General features: G+C 37.8%; 1 pseudogene; it reads right to left on the reverse strand.

The window, feature by feature from the left end:
- Positions 1-362: 362 nt before the first annotated feature.
- LOC129059781 (nucleophosmin-like) lies at positions 363-1,354 on the reverse strand (annotated as a pseudogene).
- Positions 1,355-6,540: the final 5,186 nt, after the last annotated feature.

Here is a 6,540-nt window from a genome sequence, read left to right on the forward strand (position 1 = left end):
TATCATAACATTCCATACATACTTAAAACAAACCAAATGGTGGAATTCCATCTTTAAAAACTAAACAGGCATTTTTTAAAAGTTTACTTTAAGTTTTGGGATACGTGTGCTGAACATGCAGGTTTGTTACATAGGTATACATGTGCCATGGTGGTTTGCTGCACCTATCAACCCGTCATCTAGGTCTTAAGCTCCGCATACATTAGGTATTTGTCCTAATTCTCTCCCTTCCTTTCCCCCACCACCTCCCGACAGACTCCGGTGTATAATGTTCCCCTCCCTAAAACAGGTATTTTGGACAACACATTCTTGGCAATGGAACCCGAACAACATTTGTCAAGCACGGTAGAAGAAGTTCTCACTCTGCATTATAAAAAGGACAGCCAGATATCAACGGTTACAGGAATGAAATAAGATGGAAAATTTTTAACAAATTGTTTAAACTATTTTCTTAAAGAGACTTCCTCCAGTGCCAGAGATCTCGAATAGCCTCCTGGTCAGTCATCCACAAGCAATTCTTCACATAATTGATGAACTTGGCTTCCACTTTGAGAAGAGAACCACCTTTTTCTATACTTGCATTTTTGCTTTAATGTTTTCTACAGAACTATGTCCTTTATGTGTTTTAGGAGTTTTTTTCCTGTTTTTTGAAGGATTCTTGTCCTTTCGATCTTGGTGTTGATTTTTGTCCTTTTGATCTTGGTGTTGACTCAAAAGGCTTTGAGTCTTTTCCATTCTGGTTTGACTTTTGTGCATTCTTGGCTGGAATATCTCCTACAGATTTCTTCACTGGAGCTTTTTCTTCAGTTTTCTCATCATCAAAATCACCATCATCATCATCATCATCTTCATCATTATCATCATCTTATTCATCAGCAGCAAGTTTTACTTTTCTCTATGGAATCTTGCTACCACCTCCAGGGGCAGATCACCTTCCAGGTATACTTAAGAGTTTCACATCCTCCTCCTGTTCATTTTCTGACTCTGCATCTTCCTCCACAGCTACTCAGTGCTGTCCACTAATATGCACTGATTCTGAACAACACTTCAATTATAAGACCACTGGTAGTGTGATTTCAAAGCCCCCAAGGGAAACTATTGGCTGTACAGACATTTTCAAAGTTGCTAGTGTTACCTTAGTTGGACTGCCTTCATAATTCATTGTCTCTGCTTCAACAATGTGCAACTTATCCTTTGCACCAGCCCCTAAACTGACCATTCTTAAAGATAACTGGTGCTCATTTTCATCATTATCCACCTTAAAGTGATAATCTTTGTTGGCCTTTAGTTCACAATTGAAAAGATAGTTCTGAGGCCTCAGGGGGCTCATGTCTATGTCCATGAAATCTTCCATGGGATGGAGGCATGCACTTAGGTAGGACAAAAGGCAGACAGAGATAAATGACTACTGCTCCAGAGAATGGCCATGCAGGACGGAATCACACCAGGGGGTTTAGATTCTAATGTGGGTTCTGCTACCTCCTAGTTGTATGGTCTTGATCTATTTAAATTGTCTGAGACTCAATTTCCTTACTTGTAAATGAGGATGATAAAGCCAACCTTATGGGGTTATTATAATGAGTAAATAGGATGGTCAGGTAAAATACAGAATATGTGGTTAAATATGATTGTTTAGATAAAGAATGAATAATTTTTCAGTATGAGTATGTCCTTTGTAATATTCAGGATATACTAACACTAAAATATTTCACTGTAATCAAATTTAACTGTCCATCCTATCTTTATCCTCCCTAAATCTGGCAACCCTATTAGTAAATGAGTTAGTTGCCAGTCTCTTCATTTTTCATAAGAGGACATCAATCTTATATATGTATAATATATGTATAATATATATAGAATTCATATTGAAATAACCCTTCTGTGATTTTCTGTATGCAAAGAAAGCATTTACTATAGTTGTCTATATTACTTCCCAAATTCCCCAATATTTTCTTTTTAAATAGAGGTGAGTACTATACCATCACCTGGATTAAGCTTAGCAATATCCTTTGTGGCTTTAATTGTCTTATTTTTCTATTACAAAATAATTGTGACTCTATGAATTGCGTAGTAACCAGGGAAACTCATTTGAATCGAGTTCTCTTAATGGATAATTATACCTCTAGCAATGACTTGGTGCTAAAAACAAAAATGGCATTTTAAGCATGGCTATATTTGTACTTTGAAGGGGCAATTTGCCCTGTACCCTACAACTAGAGAAGGTAGAAGAAAAAACATGAGAAGACTTTGACAAGTGAATCTGAGCAGCCTTTACCTTCCAGCAACCTCAGCTAATGACAGGCAATGAGCTATTCTTAAATTTAACTTCTTCTATTGCTGGATAAAGACAATTTGTTCTCCTAGAACAACCATCTTTTTTTTTTTTCCTTCTAAGCTGCTATTCAGAAATGAAAATGTACAAGTGAGGATGAGAAAAGTATATGGTAAAAATATTTTTTCTTGATTTCCTTCTCAAAAGTTTTAGAAGTTAAAGAGTATGTGAGAAGAAAAAATATATAGGCTGAATTTTTAAGCATTAATAAATATGTTTTTCTATAGAAATTTTTGAGGCATTTATTGATGAATAAAAACAGAAATATTAAGATTTAATCACATGTATTTATCTGCCAACTTGAAATTGGACAAATGTACTAAAAATAATGTGTCAACATTTTGTCTTTTGCTTAATCATCTGAAAACATTGCTTAGTGATTAGTGGCTTAGGAAATCTCCTGGTGAAAACAGTAGAGCACTTTTAAAGAAATGTTCATAATCGTTGCTTTTGGTGCACAGAGGATGGTATTTGGGGGATAATAAGCATGTCTCTGACTCTGGGGAGAAAGGTGATTCAGAAGCATGACTGCCCTTCGACCCAGGCTAGAGGGGCCCTACCGCGGGTCCTGCCCGTGAGAGGATTGCGTATTTTGTACACATTGAAATGCAAATGTGTCTTATTTTTTTTTTTTTATATTTTGTAGGTAAGTCTTCGGAAAGTTTGGCAACTGAACTTTCCAGAGTTATGGCTGGTGCTCACACACTTTCTAGAGGAAGTGGGGCTGAGGGTGGAGGGAGAGGGTTCTGGATTCTACTCTGGGAACCAAGAGAAAGAGTGGCGCTTTGGTTTAAGTTGGTGCTTCCACACCACACAGTGTGGGTGTCTAGGCAGGGCAGGGTCCCAGGAAAACAGTGTCTTCCTCTCCTCTAGCTGGGTGGTGTGGTTTTGGGAGGTGCTGAGAACATCTTGGAAATCCTGAAGAAAAGTGAGGCTGGGGAAGGGGAATGTGTTTTTCCTGTCTCCTGGGGAGCTTGACACGGTTGGGACAGGTCTACTCACCACCCAGGAGTCTGGCCCCAGATTCCACTCTGCCCTGGCCTAGCTAGTCTCTGATTTATAGGAGGCAAACCTGGTGTGGGACAAGGAGGCTCTTTTAGCCTCTGGGTAGGGTAATTCCTGGAGAACATAGGTGGGAACAAGGTCTGGGCTGTGGTATAGTTTTAAATTATAACTTCCAACTATTTAGAAGTATAGCATGTTGGCCTCCACTTGTGTTTTTTTCCCGGGCTCTCCAAATGTTAGTGGTGGGTCTGTACAGAAGAATTGAACTCTGAATATGAAAAAATTTTAGGAGTACCTTAATGGAATGTTTTTGCTTATTTTTGTATGTATTCCCTAGAGTAATAACTTGTAAAAGTCTATGTTTGAAGAAGTAACCAAGGGGTCTTATTGTCAGTCTTAATCTAAGTTTCAAAGAGTGTCAGTTTATTTTAAAAATTATTTTACTTATTATAATTTTTGATTGACAAATCATAATTATATACATTTATGGTATACAATGTAATGTTTCCATATATGTATACAATGTGGAATGACTAAATCAAGCTAACATATCTATCACCTCTCTTAGCTATCTTTTATTTATTTATTCTTTCTGAGACAAGGTCTGCCTCTGTCATTCAGGCTGGAGTGCAGTGGCGCTATCTTGGCTCACTATAACCTTCGCCTCCTGGGCTCAAGTGATTCTCCCACCTCAGCCTCCCCAGTAGCTGGGATTACAGATGCATGACACCATGCCTGGCTAATTTTTGTATTTTTTGTAGAGACAGGATTTTACCATATTGCCCATGATGGTCTCCAACTCCTGAGCTCAAGTGATCCACCTGCCTTGGCTTCCCAAAGTACTGAGATTACGGGTGTGAGCCACCATGCCCAGCTTTACCTATCATTTTTTATGAGTCATTTTAAATTTACTCTCTTAGTTATTTTGAAATATACATTATTATTAACCGTAGTCATTCTGGTATGCAATAGGTCTCAAAATCTATTACTATTGTCTACTATTGTCTATCTAAATCTTCATACCCTTTGACCAGCAATTCTTCTTTCCCTCCCTCCCCAACCCTCTAGTAGCCTATGGTAAGCATCTTTCTACTCTCCACTTTTGTACGTTCAATTTTTTTAGTTTCCACATATAACAGATTAGCTGTTCCACATATAACAAGTGATCTGAGGCAGGTGGATCGCTCAAGCTCAGGAGTTGGAGACCATCCTGGGCAACATAGCAAAACCCTGTCTTGAGAAAAAATACAAAAATTAGCCAGGTATGGTGACATGCACCTGTAATCCCAGCTGCTGGAGAGGCTGAGCTGTTATATGTGGAAACTAAAAAAAAAAATGAATTTACAAAAGTAGGGAGTAGAATGTGGCATCTGTCTTTTTGTGCTTAGCTTATTTCACTTAGCATAATGTTCATCAATTCCACATGTTGTCACAAATGACAGGATTTTCCCCCTTTCTAAGGCCGAATAGTATTCCATTGTGCATATACACTACCACATTTTCTTTATCCATTCCTCCATTGAAGGAACTCTTAGGTTGATTACTCATAGCTTGACTATTGTGAATGATGCTACAGTGAACATGAAAGTGCAGATATCTCTTTGACATATGGATTTCAGTTCCTTCGGATATATATACCCAGAAGTGGGATTAGTGGATTATATGGGAGTTCTATTTTTAGTTTTTTTGAGGAAACTCCATATGATTTTCCATAACAGTTACACTATTATGTAACGGTACACAATTTCCACCAACCGTGTAAAGAGTTCCCTTATCTCTGCATCTTTGTTATCTTTCATCTTTTTGATAAAAGCGTTTCTAGCAGATGTCAAGTGATATCTCATAGTGGTATTAATTTTCCTTTCCCTGATGATTAGTGATGCTGAGCGTTTTTTGATATACCTGTTGGCCATTTATGTGTCTACTTTTGAGAGAAGTATCTATTCAGATCCTTTACCCCCCATCTTTTTTTGAGACAGGGCATGAGAAAGTGGCTCCTTACCTGGAAAGCAATTTCCCTCCTTCCCTCCCTCCCTCCCTCTCTTCTTTCCTTCTTTCCTTCTTTTTTTTTTTTTTTTTTTTTTTTTGAGACAGAGTCTGGCTCTGTTGCCCAGGCTGGAGAGCAGTGGTGCCTCTCGGATCACTGCAACTTCCGCCTCTCAGGTTCAAGCGATTCTTGTGCCTCAGCCTTCCGAGTAGCTGGGATTACAGGCACACGCCACCACGCTTGGCTAATTTTTGTATTTTTAGTAGAGACAGGGTTTTGCCATGTTGGCCAGGCTGAGGTCAAACTCCTGACCTCAAGTGATCCACCTGCCTCAGCCTTACAAAGTGGTGGGATTACAGGCGTGAGCCACCCTGTCCAGTCCCTGTGGCTTCTTTTTAATTCCAAGTTGTCAGGTCTCAGTACATTATAGCAGTCTACTTAAGTTGCAAAAATAAACTTCCTGATTCCAAAGCACACCATGTTTAATGAGTCATCCTGGACACTGAATTTCAAAAGGATTAGAAATTTATTTCTGGGTCTCTTTATGAGAAGAATGAGCAAGAGTCTATGTAACTATTTCAAGAGGAGATTCAGTCTTCAGAGATCTTTTGGTAATAAAATAATCACACACTAACTCTTAGGCAATGATATTGAGACTTATAATGCTGTGATTGAGGAAAGTAAACATGTTGCTAAATGGCTGAACCTTTCTAGACCTTAAAAAGCATAGAGTTCTAAACAGATTTACTTCATTTTTATTTCCATTCCTATTTTTAGAAATAAGTGAAATGTTTGAGTAAAGCCAGATTTGAAGGGTCTTTTTCCCTTCTCTGCCACAAAATTTGCTGGATAAATGGCCTTCTTGGTAGATTTATATTTGGGTTGCCAGATAAAATACAGGACATACAAATATTGCATAGGCCATAATTATACTAAAAATTATTTGTTTGATTATATGTAATTAAAATTAAACTAGGTATCTTTTTTTGGTAAATAGGGCCATCTTAATTTATATGTACTTTGTATGGCTGTTCTTATTTGCTACACATAAGTTTTTTAAGAGAAATAGCATTTCTGGATTAGTTGACTGTTACTGTCAATAACTCATAACATTAAAATTTGATAATCTTGTCAGTTTATTAATTTATAAAATTGATTCTTGGTGTGTTGGGCCCAAATATTCTGTAACTATAGCATGTTAAAAGTAGACCATCCT

Source organism: Pongo abelii, chromosome 5 (assembly GCF_028885655.2).
Source record: "Pongo abelii isolate AG06213 chromosome 5, NHGRI_mPonAbe1-v2.0_pri, whole genome shotgun sequence".
Classification (NCBI taxonomy): Eukaryota; Metazoa; Chordata; class Mammalia; order Primates; family Hominidae; genus Pongo; species Pongo abelii.